This window comes from Chrysochloris asiatica, unplaced genomic scaffold (assembly GCF_000296735.1).
Source record: "Chrysochloris asiatica unplaced genomic scaffold, ChrAsi1.0 scaffold00117, whole genome shotgun sequence".
Classification (NCBI taxonomy): Eukaryota; Metazoa; Chordata; class Mammalia; order Afrosoricida; family Chrysochloridae; genus Chrysochloris; species Chrysochloris asiatica.
The window spans coordinates 9,215,385-9,229,263 of NW_006408635.1; the positions used below are offsets into that span (position 1 = coordinate 9,215,385).

Consider the following 13,879-nt stretch of genomic DNA (forward strand, 5'->3'; position numbering starts at 1 on the left):
GTGAAATTAATCAGGCACAAAAGAACAAATATTATGTAGAACCATTATTGCAAAAGCTCATGAAAAGATTTCCATACTAAAAGAATAATTCTTTGATAGTTCCCAGGTGTGGGAGGGAGAGGGCAGTAACACACAGGTTAGGGAATAAGGTGCATGATAACTCAGGTGATGGGAAGGGCAATGTATAAGTAAGCGGTGGGGATGATAGGGGATGACTTAGGGAGGTATGCATGGGCTAAGCGGAATAGAGGTAGATTGCAATGTATGTACAACCTTGGAAGAACAGAGCTCTATGATATAGGGATCAAGACATAGACTAATGGGTAAAGGAGGGTAAATAATGTTAAGGGGCTTGACTATTTTATGGGTATTTGGTTCCCCTGACTACTATTGTAATGAAGACATTTAATTGGCAGAGAAAGGAATATTTGGTAATATGATTACAGAAAGCTTATAAGAGTGTCTTCAGCCTGTAACTGTTTGGATTATCTAAAACGGGACTAGAATGTGCCCAAAGAAATAGCCTACTTGTTAAGTTTTTGAGGAGTATGGGGCCATGGATGGAATTTTGAACCTCATCCAGAACCTTCAGAGGTGGGACGTTCCCAATTGAAAAGACAGACGTGCAAACCAACTCAGAAAAACTAGAGAAACAGGAGATACTTCTGTTTGAAAGACAGAGCAGCGGCAGGGGTTGGGGGTGGGGGGCGGAGGGGGAAGCAGACTGTGTGGCTGTGACAATATCAAGCAAGCTGTTTGCCTTGTAGCAATCAAAGTTGGAAAAGTCAGCCCAGCAAGGTAAACCTCTTTCTAAGACTGAAACTCAAAGAAAACACATGAAGAGTCTTGTAGGCTCGCTGGTGATTGCCCTGGTCAATTTATGAGTGGAAGTGGAGGAAATGCAGCAATGAAGACTTGGGCTGAGTTTGGCCATGTTCCATAGACACCCAATGGATGACCTTGAGATGAGAGAGAGAAGAGGAAGGGCTGGTTGGTTTGAAGTACAGAGAGAAGTGTGACACTCACATAGCCACTGGGGGCTAGAGTTAAGAGTGAAGCGGCCAGATGGTCTGAATTGTGGGGAGGCTTGTGAGAACACCCAAATTTTCAGGTAGTACCCATTTGACCTCCCCTGAATGATTTGCTGACTAGAAGTCGATCAGATGAAGATAAAGAAGTTTGATCCAGGGAGCAAGCATAAATTGCTACAGCTTGATGAACTGGACCTTTGCTTATGGATGAAGTTACTCAAAATTCCAACCAAAAAGGAAGGATTCTTCATATCAAGGATCAGACTTGCCTCCTCGGTACGCTGGGTTGATGTTGTTGTGTGGCGCTGTGAGTCAATATGCTGGACTGCAAAGTTGGTTTGGTCCACAATGTCAGTGGTTCAGGCTCACCAGCTGCTCCTCAGAAACCTTATACAGGGTCACTATGGGTTGGAACTGACTTGACGGCACTAAATAACAAAAACAACATCATCAAAATTGGTGGTGGTGGTGATGTGCCATGGAGTCAGTTCTGATTCATAGTGACCCTCTATAGGTTTCTAAGGCTGTAAAGCTTAATGGGAACAGAAAGCCTCATCTCTCTCCCATGGAGTAACTGGTAGTTTCAAACTGTTGAACTTGAAGTTAGGAGCCCGACTCATAACCACCACACTACCAGAGCTCTTTAACTGCATGAGCTCATTGCTGCTGTCACTGTGTCAATCCATCCTGTTGGGAAAATTCCTCTTTATTACTCACCCTCCACTTTACCAAAGCTCCTTTTAAAATTGGGGGCTATAAAGGCTTACAAACTTTCAGGAGGGTGCTTACTATCAGAATGGGGGAGGGGGGTAAGATAGAATCCCCATTGAAAAGCTTTCCTCTTGTCCAGAGGGGTCTGGTGATGACGGGGATAGGATTTTATGATTCAATTGTGAGTAATTGTTATCAGGACTAATGGCGACTGTCACAACTGTAAATATAGAAGTGTAACTAAAAGAGGAAGCAGTTAATCGTCGTTTCAGGAACAAAGGACCCTAGGACCATCAAGATGGAAGACCATGAGAGGAGCAAGAGATCTTAACCTGAAAAATGGTGACAACTGAGATGGAGGCAGAGGCGATGGCTCAGACACAAAGCAGCAGGGGACTCTAGGCCCATGGACTGAGAAAGGCAGTGTGCCTGTGGGCAGAAGGCTGACTTGCAAAATGTGCCCTTTGGACGTTTAAACAAATATATAGTTCCAATGTGATATGTGTACATCAAAAAAAAAATTTTTTTTAAAGTAATAGAGGTAAATACTATTAGCTAACGGTGCATGGTAGGTATTATAATCACTGCAATGATTTGTTGAATATAAAACTGCCTTGTAAACCTTCACTCATTCAATTCACAATAAAAGCTTTAAAAACAGAAGAGCAAACAAATCTGTGTTGGAAGAAGTACTGTCAGAATGCTTCTTAGAAGCAGCATGGCAAGACTTTGTCTCTCACACTTCAGACATATTATCAGAAGGGACCAGTCTCTGGAAAAGGACGTCATGTTTGGTAAAGTGGAGGGTCAGTGAAAAAGAAGACCCTCAACGAGATGAATTGTCACAGTGGCAACAGAGATGAGCTCAAACGTAACAACAATTGTGAGAATGTCACAGCCCCTGGACAGTGTTTCGGTCTGTTGTGTATAGGGGTGTTATAAGTCGGAACCAACTTTTTGGCACCTAGCAACAACTTGTTTCATCAAATGTCATATTTTTTTCATTTTAACTTGAAAAAAAATAGATACTTTTATATATATATATATATATTCATGAAATTTGTTCTGGAATTTAGTTAAGTTTCTTAGAAACTGAACATTTTGTGTTTTGCTTTTAACTTTTGTTAGGTGAGACCAAAGTCTAGAGTTAATTATTTCCCACTATTGAAGCAAGACCTTCTGACTACTCTACCAAATGCCCCATGAATTATGAGGGTTTTCAATCTGGCTGATGGGAATGGGCATGATCTCTGGCCCAGTGGGAGTACCAGCTGTTCTTCTCCCTGATCCTTTAAAATGATTCTTTCCCAAGTCTCAGATACTTTCCTCAGATGCCTGTGCTGATCCAAATTCTTCTGAATGTTCAACAGAAATCCTCTGCACATATCCAGAGATCTCTTTGGGTGTAGTTCTCTCCTCTCAAGAAATCTGTCCTGAAAATTTTAGCCACCTTGATCTCCCCAGTCTCTCAGCTCTGTCTCCTCAACCTAGGGAGTCCATTGGGCTCCACCTGGATTTCCTTCCTTGCACTGTGACCTGGAGAATTTCTAGAGGCAGTAAGATGGGGTGATCATAGGGCCCCATATTTGTGTTTTCTACCTCAAGGATCGTTGTCTGATGTCTAGTGTTTCAAAAACCATTATTTCATATATTTTGACTGACGGTTCTTTTATTTTTACATGTGGGAGGCTAAATCTAATCCCTGTTACTCCATTATGACAGACAAATCCACTGGGCTTTTTTTCTTTCTTAGACTGATCCTAAAAGTCAAATGAACTTTGCCCATCCATGACCTTTACTACACAGGATACTATGAAAGAATGAAGACGCCTGAGACTTTTCCAAGTCACATGACACTTTATGTCTGTTGTTGGGTCTGGCATAATTTCATAAACAGACAGAGCATTCCCTACCATAATTAGAACATTTGACCTATGAGCTCCACCCTACCATTATCCTGGTTGCTTCTGGGGTCTCAGTTTCAGCTAGACAAATGTCTCTCAGTTCCTTGTTTGATCCCATTCTTCCAAGTAATAACTACAATGCCTAACTAGGCAGTGCCTAAGGACAGTGTGAGAAATAGGGTGGGGTTCCTCTTATTTGAAATTGGTTTACAATTCTTGTGGGGATTCAGCTATGAGCAAAGCCAAGAGTAAATGAGTTGACCACGGTGGTCACTGGTAAGGGGAAGTGGGGGCAAAACAGCAATGAAGCTGTGAGCTAAGTCTGACCACATTCAATAGACTCCTGCTAACCTGAATGGAGATCTGGTTTGCCAGCAGTATGACGAGACCTAGGGACTCCTGGGCCCAGGGACAGGGACATGGCCCCCGAGGACTAGAGCAGAGTGTGAAGCATCCAGCTGACATGAAGTGAGGGGAAATGCACAAGAACACCCACAATTGCAGATAATACCCATTTGACCTGGCATCAATGGCTGTATGATCAGAACATGACTAGAGGAAGAAAGAAGAGGAAAAACAGAGTAATCCACTACAATTAGATGAACTTGACCTATGCTTGTGGATGCAATATGGCAAAGGAGTGAACAAATCTTTACAGAGAGGATCATTCCCATCCCCTTGGTACACAGGGTCAACAAGGATGGGGAACTTAGACACTGGCTACCCAAAATGAGGGAGATACAAAAGCAAGAAGTGTCTGGCTTACAAGCTTTCAATAGAGAACCTAGTTCCAGAGGGTACAGGGAAAGGTAGAATCTCCACTGAGTTGTTTCTAACCTGTCTGGATGGGGCTGAGAAAAGGTGATGGGGATAAGACTCCTGTGGCTCAATAGGGAATGATTGCTATCAGGTCTGACAGTGAGTGTGGGATAGGTAAAGGCAGACAGTTTGTAACAAAAGGAGGGAAGTGGCTGATTTTGCAGTCCAGGAGCGGAGGTCCCTGGAACCATCAAGGGAGAAAAGTGAAGTGCGAGACCCTGTCCGGGGAAGCAGGGACGCTGGGGATTGAGGCAGAGAGGATGACTTGGAGAGAAGGAGTGGCTGGGGACTCTGGACTCAGGGAGGGAGAGGGGTTGTGTGCTGTCGGCCGGGGGTCAGGCATGTGGGGTGTACCCTTTGGTTGTTTGATGATGCATGCAGGGGATTGTAATCAATGCAATGAAATGAAATACGATAGGATGAATGTAAAGAAAAGGTTCTCTCTCATAAACTAACTCATAATTCACAATTTAAAAAATTATTTTAAGAGTAAATGAGTAACTGATTTAGATCCAACATGATGGGGGAAAGTGAAGTTGAATGAGACCGTGAGGTTTGTAAGGAAGAAAGAGGGACAAGGTGATCCTGAAGACATTGAGTTAATAACTGTAGGCTTTTATCTTTAGTTCTCTCTGGCTTGAGGGAGTTAAAAGTAACATCTGAGAATACTATTCTGTTGTTGCCATTAGTTAACCCTTCTTCAAGGCACTCCTCAGCCATTTACTATAGTCGTGACCCAAACTCGTGGTGGACACATGGCCCCAGATCTTCCTCCTCTCTCTGGACCTTACTTTTGCCTTACCCACATCTAGCCATGATTGCAGTACCTTCTTCTTTGACTTTATCTTGAAGTTGGCATTCACCCTCCTTCTCCCCTACTTAAATTAGGGGAACTAGGGATGGTGCTAATTCTACTCTCCCTCCACACCCCACCCCAGCAAGACTACTTGTCCCCTCCTTTATCAAGGCCAGTGGTGCTCTGCTCTCATCTAACTTCTCAAGCGAACATTTCATCCTACACACCAGAGGTTACCACCTGGTAGCCCCAGGCCAATTCCAGCCTTCACAGGCATTTATTTGCCTTTGCGTTGTATTATTTCTTTCATTTCTAAAACTTTAAAAGTCGGGAGAATTTACAATAAAATGTTAACTTCCAGCTAACCTTGAAACTCTATACAGGGTTGCTATGAGTCGGAGGCAACTTGATGGCACTTAAAAACAACAATCTTGAAAAAAGAAGCCTTGGTAGTGCTATGGATCAGGCATTGTCTTCTGGCCAAATGGCGGCAGTTCAAACCCACCAGCCTCTCCACAGAAGGCAAATGAGGCTGTCTGCTCTCATAAAGATCTACAGTCTCGGAATCCATATTTGGGGTCACTGTGAGTCAGAATTCATTCACTAGCAGTGGTTTTACCTTGAAAAGTCAGAAGTTCTGGTCACACTGGAATAGCCTTTCTAAATGGCAGCTTCTTTAACTAAGCACATGCTGTCCAGGTGGCCACTGTCACCACCTGCTGGCTGCACTCACATCGTTTACCTGCTTAGTACTCATTGGTGTTGTTGTTAAGTGCCTTCCAGTCAGTTCCAACTCATAGCAGCCCTGTATAGGATTTCCCAGCAGTCGCTGGTGATGTTAAACCAACAACTTGCAGTTCAAACCAGCATTGCCATTGAGTACTTATCCTATAGTGCCACAGCTTAGCACCCACTGCTATTGTTAAGTGCCAGCAAGTCAGTTCCAACTCATAGCAGCTGTATAGGGTTTCCGGAGGAGCTACTGGCGAGCTTGAACTGCCGACCTTACAATTGAAACCAACTTTGCAGTCCAGCGCATTATCCTGCAGCACCTCACCAGGACTCCTTGGTACCCAGTCATTTGCTATCACTACCTCCACCACAGATGCAAACTTGTGCCAGAGAAGTGCGAGCAGACGCTTTCCTCCCCTCCGTATTGGACTCCAGGAACATAATGTCCAGATGTCAGTATCATTTGTAAGGGACCCGGGATACAAAACATGGGTATTAAATCATAATCATCAATGACAAAACTCATTAATTTTGAACTGAGAAATACTACTTTAAGCTTTGTTGTTTAGGCACCTAACCTACCCTGATTCTCGGAACTATGATTCAGCCCTCCGTGCATTCTTAAGAATTGTTACTCTTAAAAGATTTGTTTTTAAATGTTTACATACTGACATATAAAAGGGTTTTTGGACACACCATTGTAATTCTCTGCTTTTAAATCAAAATGGTATGGTAAGTACATCACAAGGAAATTGTGAGCCCTAAGAAAATGTATGTCTGAGCACATGTTTTCAATTATACTGGAATGAATTTGAAGTTGTGGAGACCCAGCTTGGCACGAGTGAATGTTGGCCTGGTGACCATCTCCACAGCTTTCATCATCTGACACAAACCAGCCTTCCAAACACAGTCTGCAGAGGTCAGCTTGCAAGTGTCATCTGGCTCACCCCCAGACACTTTACGAGAAGAGGAAAACATGTATTATTGACCCCTTGAGCTGATGTACCATGAATGAGGCAGAACATGAGAGGCAATGCTTCATCTGTTTTCATTTGTCACATCTCAGAGGTGCCAGCCCACCTTGCCACCATCTTTGAGATTTCAGACTCCACTTGAAATGGAAAAGTTTTGTTTTTCTACATGTTTTGACATTGATAGATGGCTCTCTTTTAGCACCTAGCTATATTGTCTACTGCTAACAACAAATGGTGAGTAAGAATCTTTCTTGAGTCAAACATGACATGCACAATAGGTATGCACATAAAATTGAATATTATTAAGCCACAAAGAAAAATGAAGTTGATTGTGTTTTGTCTAAGAAAAATGAAGTTTTGATGCATGCTACAATGTGGATGAAGCTTGAAAACATTGTACTAAGTAAAATAAATGTCACAAAAAAGGCCAGATTTACTGAACCAGTAGATTATAGGAATCCCCAATACCATCACCCAGGAATAACCTTTAAACTTGGAGTTGAAGCCACTCCCAGAAGATACCATTCAGTCAAATAACAGACTGATTCATAAAATAATCAATATCACCCATGAGTATTATGACTAAATGTTGTTGTTGTTGTATGCCATTGAGTTTGTTCTGATTCATAGCAACCCTGTGTATGATTTTATAGGGGGCACTGGAGTGGCTGGTGGGTTTGAACCACTGACCTTGTGGTTAGCCGCCCAGTGCATATCCTACAGCACCACACCAGAATCCCATAAGACCAAATAATCAACATTTATCCTAAAAGAAAGATTAGAATGCAAGCAGTGGGGGAGCAGAGACAGAGAAGCTAAATTAATGAAATAAGAACAACCAAAATGAAAATAAAAGAATGATGACATATTGTGAGAAATGTAACCAATATTCCTGAACAATATGTATGGAAATTTCTAGATGAAAACCTAATTTGCTATGTAAACTTTCACCAAAAAATGCAGTAAAATATTATAAAAAATAAGTCAGTCACAAATAGGACAAATATTGTATAATCCCACTTACATGAAATAGGCAAACATCTAGCGCCCCCAGTTTCTTAGTGATAACCAAAGGGGGAGAGAGAAGGGGAAGCAGGAACCATGCATATGGGGCACTGGAATCATGTGGAACAGAAGCGTGGTGATGGTTGAAAAACAATATGATGAATGTATCAATGCCAATGACTGGCACAGGTATGAATTCTAGAATTGGCAAATATTTTGTTATACAATATTTCTTTGAATGTATTACAGGCCGGAAGCTTCCAGGGACCAACACTAGACTCAAGGAACCAGTGAATAGCCCAGTAGGAGACAAATTACCATGTTCCAGGTATATCTCAAAGAGACTCTCCTTTAGATTAGTGGTATTCCATCTGTTCCTCAAGAGGCCTAGACATCCCACAGAAGCGCTTATCAGCCTCTTCAAAGATGAAAAGGCTTCAAGGTGCTCAAGCTCTAATCAAAGCTCCAACTACATCTGCTTATGTCTGTTTGGCAATTAGACTTTAGAGTAACGTTTCATTTAAAGAAAAATCTAATGAACAAAAAGTGGTTTGGGAACCACTACCTAAACTGGTAATATTTGAGCCACCTAAATAACTCTCCATCCCCCTAAATTTTCTTTAATAAATAGTTGTTGTTGTTAAGTGCTGTCGAGTCGTTTCTGACCCATAGCAACCCTGTATAGGGTTTCCAAGGAGCAGCTGGTGAGCTTGAACCACCTACCTTTGGTTCAAATGACTTTGCAGTCCAGCATATTAGCCCACAGCACTACACCAGGACTCCTTAATAAGTAGTACACATGACCAAATGTAACTTTCTCACTCTCCAAATATTTTGCTCCTGAATTGAAGTAATGGGGATTTAGTACACACATAGGACTGATCTTATTGAGTAAACGGAGTGCCACCAGGCTCACATTGACAAGTTGACATTGAGTCTTCAGTTTTTATGGTTTTAGGGTGCTTTTTAAAAGACTCAAAAACTCAGCTTCAGCTTTCCTATACCATCAAGTCAGTTCCGATTCATAGAGATCTTATGCACAACAGAACAAAACACTGACTGATCTTGCACCATCCTCACAAGTATTGTTAAGCTTGGACCCATTGTTAAGCTGCTGCAACTGAGTTAATCCATCTGTTGTTGTTAAAAGCCCTCAAGTCAGTTCCAACTCAGAGCGACCCTATGCCCAACAGAATGAAACACTGCCCCATCTTGCGCCATCCTCACAATTTTGTTACACTTGAGCCCATTGCTGCTTCCACTGTGCCAGTCCATCTGATTGGGGGATCTTACTTTTTTTCACTGACCCTGCACTTTACCAAGCATGATGGCCTTCCCAAGGACTGGTCCCTCCTGATAACATGTATGAAGTATGAGAGAGGAAGTCTCAGCATCCTGGCTTCTAAGGTGCACTCTGGCTCTTCTTCCAACACAGATTTGTTTGTTCTTTTGGCAGTCCATGGTACTTTCAATATTCTTCTATACCACCGTAACTCAAAATCATCAGTTCTTCAACTGTCTTCATAATTCATTGTCCAACTTTCACATGCATATGGTGGTAGGTGACATCTAGTCAGTTCCAACCCCAAGCAACCCTACGCACAACAGAACAAAACACCGTCCAGTCTTGGGCCAGTCTCACGATTGCTGCTGCACTAGAGCTCATTGCTGCTGTCACTGGGTCAAGTAGTCCACGGTGCTTTTAACATTCTACCACAACACCATAGCACAAATGCATCAATTCTTCTACAGTCGTTCTTATCCATTGTCCAATTTTCACACCAGTCATTTCTTTTTAGTACATTGACTCTGTGTTTTCATTCCATCTTCCTTTGACGCATTCTGCATCACTAAGTGTTTTGCCCAAAATATCCTTCAATATTTCAAGTCGAGGCTGGAATTTTTAACTCAATTCTTTTAACTTGAGAAATGCTTGAGCATATTCTTCTCTGTTGGTTTTCTAACTCTTGATCTTTGCGTATTTGATTACAATATTTAATTTTTACCTTCTTGAACTGTCCTTTGAAATATTCTGTTCAGCTCTTTTAACTCTTCATTTTTTCCAGTTACTTTACCATCTCTAGGCTGGAAAACAAGTTTCAGAGTCTCTTCTGACATCCATTTTGGTCTTTTCTTTCTTTCATGTCTTATTATTATTATTATTATTCCTGATATAGTTCATTGAAAGTTTGAAGTGTAAAGGGTTATCTTTTTGGAGTGTGTTAGTTTGGACTCTGGTTTCCAAGATCAAATATAAAAGGCAGCCTGAATAGTTAAAAGCAGCTGAATGTCAACTCATGGTGCCACATAGAAGGCTACCACCTCGGACATTCCTACCTAACAACAAAATCCTATATAGGGATAAAATCAACAATACTAAATAAAAATGAACCCACTCCTACTCCCTCCCCCAAATGTGCAAAAACACTCATCAATGATTATAAAGATATTCTTAAAGAAAGCATCTTAATTTCAGAACCAGTATCATCAAAGCCAGGTAGACATAAGAATGTCTCATGTTACTTAGGTACATGCATCAGTGGAATGAAACCAACTGCTGAGTGGGAACCCCAGTAGATGTGTTTGTGGGAGGGAAGACAGACTGGGTCTGTGGGAGGGCCCACCTCATTCAGACCAAGGTCCTAAGTCCTCCAGACTGTGTGTGCTCCTTGACCTCAGTCCTAAGTCTTCAGTGCCATGGTTCTCCTTCACCTCAGTCCTTAGACATCAGAGCCATGTGTGCTCCTCCACCTCAGCCTAAGTCCTCAGGACTCTGTGTCCTCCTTCGCCTCATTAGTAGGGCTCCCTTCATCCCAGTGCCATTATCTTTAAGAACAAAAGCAGGAAAAAAATCCAAAAGAAAATTTGTTGGCAGGTAACGATGACTGTTAATGGTGCAAAGTAGCATTTTGTGTGCCTAGTACTTATGCCGTATCTCAGATTGTCAGGCATGCACAAATAGTACCTGCCTCATTTTGAAGACATGAAGACTGTCTTCTCTCATGGTGGCAGGAGTCCATGCAAGATTTATAAACAGCGATACAAAATACTGTCAACATAGCTTAGCAGTGATTGTACAAAACAGAAGAAGTAAATCCAATTGTATAAAACAGAAGAAAAGGGTTAAAAAAACAGAGGGAGGCATTATATAAAGTTCTCCCTCTGTGATTTTGTTTTTGATTATAAATGTAGTTCTGAGCTGAAAAACTGGAATTCAGGAGAGAATCATCTTTGCATACATAATATCCAAAAGATGCTTTACTCTTTTGTCCTGTAGTGATATTCAAAAGGAGCTCTGGTAGCATAGTGGTTACAAATTGGGCTACTAATTTCACAGTCAACAGTTTGAAACTACCTGCTGTTCCACGGGAGAAAGATGAGGCTTTCTGATTCTGTAAAGATTTTCAGCTTCAGAAACCCTGTACAGGGTGACTATGAGTCAAAACCGACTCCATGGCACATGAGAACAACAGTGATATTCAGGATTCCTGGTGTGGTGTAGTAATATCAGCACTAGACTTCAAACCACAAGGCCAGCAGATCAAACCCACCAGCTGCTCCTCAGAAACCCTACACAGAGTCGCTATGAGTCAGAACCAACTCGATGGCACTTAGCAACAACAGTGATATTCAACAACCAGAGACAGTTCTGAATGTGTGAGTTTGGAGACACTTAGAGCTTAGCGGACTCCGGGTATGACTCCCAGTATGGCACTGTAGAATAAGTGCTAGACTGCTAACCACAAGGTCAGAGGCTCAAATCCACCAGCTGCTTCCTTGGAAACCCTATACAGGGTCGCTGTTAATTGGAACCATCTCTACAACACTTAACATTAGCTTAATGAAGTGTCCTGGTCGGAAGTCTGCTGTGCTGCTAGCTGTGCCTGCTGAAGTAGCAGCATCCTCCACTTCCCTCAGTTCCTCGTGCAGCTTCTGGATGATGCTGGACTGGAGGAAGACAGGAGGCAACTCTGTAGAAAGCGTATACAGGAGTTGAAGTAGGCAAGTCAAATGATCCAGCAAGGAGTCTCTTCCCCACAAAGAAAGCTAAAGAAAAGTGATTGCAGTTTTTATGTATCAGACAATATGCATTGTCTTTGTATTCTTTTCCCAGTTCATCTACAATTTTTTTCTATATCGTCTTCTAGGAAGTCTGTGCTCCTTAAAACAGTAGCTTCTATGTCCAGCTGATAAGAAGTGAGGGCATATACACAATAACACTCACACTTGCAGTTAATACCCACTTAACCTGGCTTCTATGGCTGAATAATCAGAGCTCAAGTAGAAGAGGAAAAAAAAGGGTAATCTGATACAATTTGATGAACTTGACCTACACATATGGATGCAGTAACTCAAAAGAGGGAACAAATCTTTACAGCAAGGATCATTCCCACCCACTCCATATACAGGGTAGACAGAGATGGGCAACTTGGACATTGCCTACCCAAGATGGGGAGGCTACAAAGGCAAGAAGTGAATGGCTTGCAAGCTTTCAAGAGGGAGCCTAAATCCAGAGGGCACAGAAGAAGGTAGAATCTCCACTGAGTAGTATCCAATCTGTTTGAGCAGATGGGGTTAGGACTCTTGTGGTACAATAGTGAATAACTGCTATCAGGACTGACTGTAATGGTTGGAAATGTAAAGGTAGACATTTTGTAGCAAAAGCAGGGGAGTGGTTGACTTTGTAGTCCAGGAGCAGAGATCCCTGGGAACTCAAGGGAGAAGAGCAGAGTGCGGGACCCTACCCAGAGAAACAGTGATGCCGGAAATGGAGGCAGAGACGATGACGTAGAGAGATGGAGCAGCTGAGGACTCTAGACCAAAAGACGGAGAGGGGCTGTGTGCTGATGACCAGGGGCAGGCTTACAGGAGGATGCACCCTTTGGTTGGTTGATGATGCTTGGAGGGGATTGTAACCATGGCAATGAAATGATATACAATAGGATGAATGTAAAGCTAATGTTCTCCCATGTAAACTATCACATTAGTCACAATAAAATATATTTCTTTAAAAAATAGCTTCTTTGGAGGGAACAAACAAGATGGCAGATCGGGTGGAAGTGCAGTGAAGAGCTCTGCCAACAACGACACAGAATACCCAACCAAGTAGGCTCAGGGGATGGTCCCAGAACTCTGAACCACATATAAAGGAATATTTAGAAGGTTGGAAGGCTTCCAGCTGTGGAATTTGTGGCAGAAGTAAGAAATCCATTGCTTTCTAGTCTGGGACACTCAGCTGCTCCAGGAGCCACAATCTTGGGTGAGACCAAGTGGAGAAAGGATAGGAGCGGGCACAGACACCTGGCAGAACCTCAGTGATAAAGATGTGAACTGTTTGGTAGCTGTTCATTGGTCCCTTGCTGTCTGCGCACCTCCATTCTGGTGACTATAAAGGTGCCTGAGCTAGTGAGCAACCCAGCCCCACCCTCAGAGGGTTCTACTATGCATGCTCACAGATCTCCTCGAAATTTAAAGAGACAGTCTCCAATTAAAACCAAACGGCCACAACGGGCCCTGAACTGTTTCTAACTAGAAACAAGGCCTGAACGGGGATTGTGGAGTAGGGCAAACATACAAAAAAGAAAAATAAGCTGAAAATTAAATCCTAAGTTAAATCAAAATGACCAACAGTGGCATCTTGAAATTTCTCAAGAAGAGTGAAAAGGGAAGCCCATTTCCTGATCACATCTACCTGTGGGCAATCAGAAAGCATAAAAAATACCAAAATACATACCCATCTGAGTATTAAGGCCACAATATGTATATGCCTAAAAAACAGAAGCAGATGACCATATCTGCACATGTGCAGAAACGAGATAAAGTGACTGAGACAAATGATCTGGAAGGAGACCTACACTCCATACTGGAAGATGGGCAGGCTTTGGAAATGCCTGAGAAGGAATTCCT

At 42.3% G+C, this 13,879-nt stretch overlaps 1 pseudogene; it reads right to left on the reverse strand.

The window, feature by feature from the left end:
• Nucleotides 1–10,794: 10,794 nt before the first annotated feature.
• Nucleotides 10,795–13,879, reverse strand: part of LOC102811018 — a 5,975-nt pseudogene continuing 2,890 nt past the window's right edge.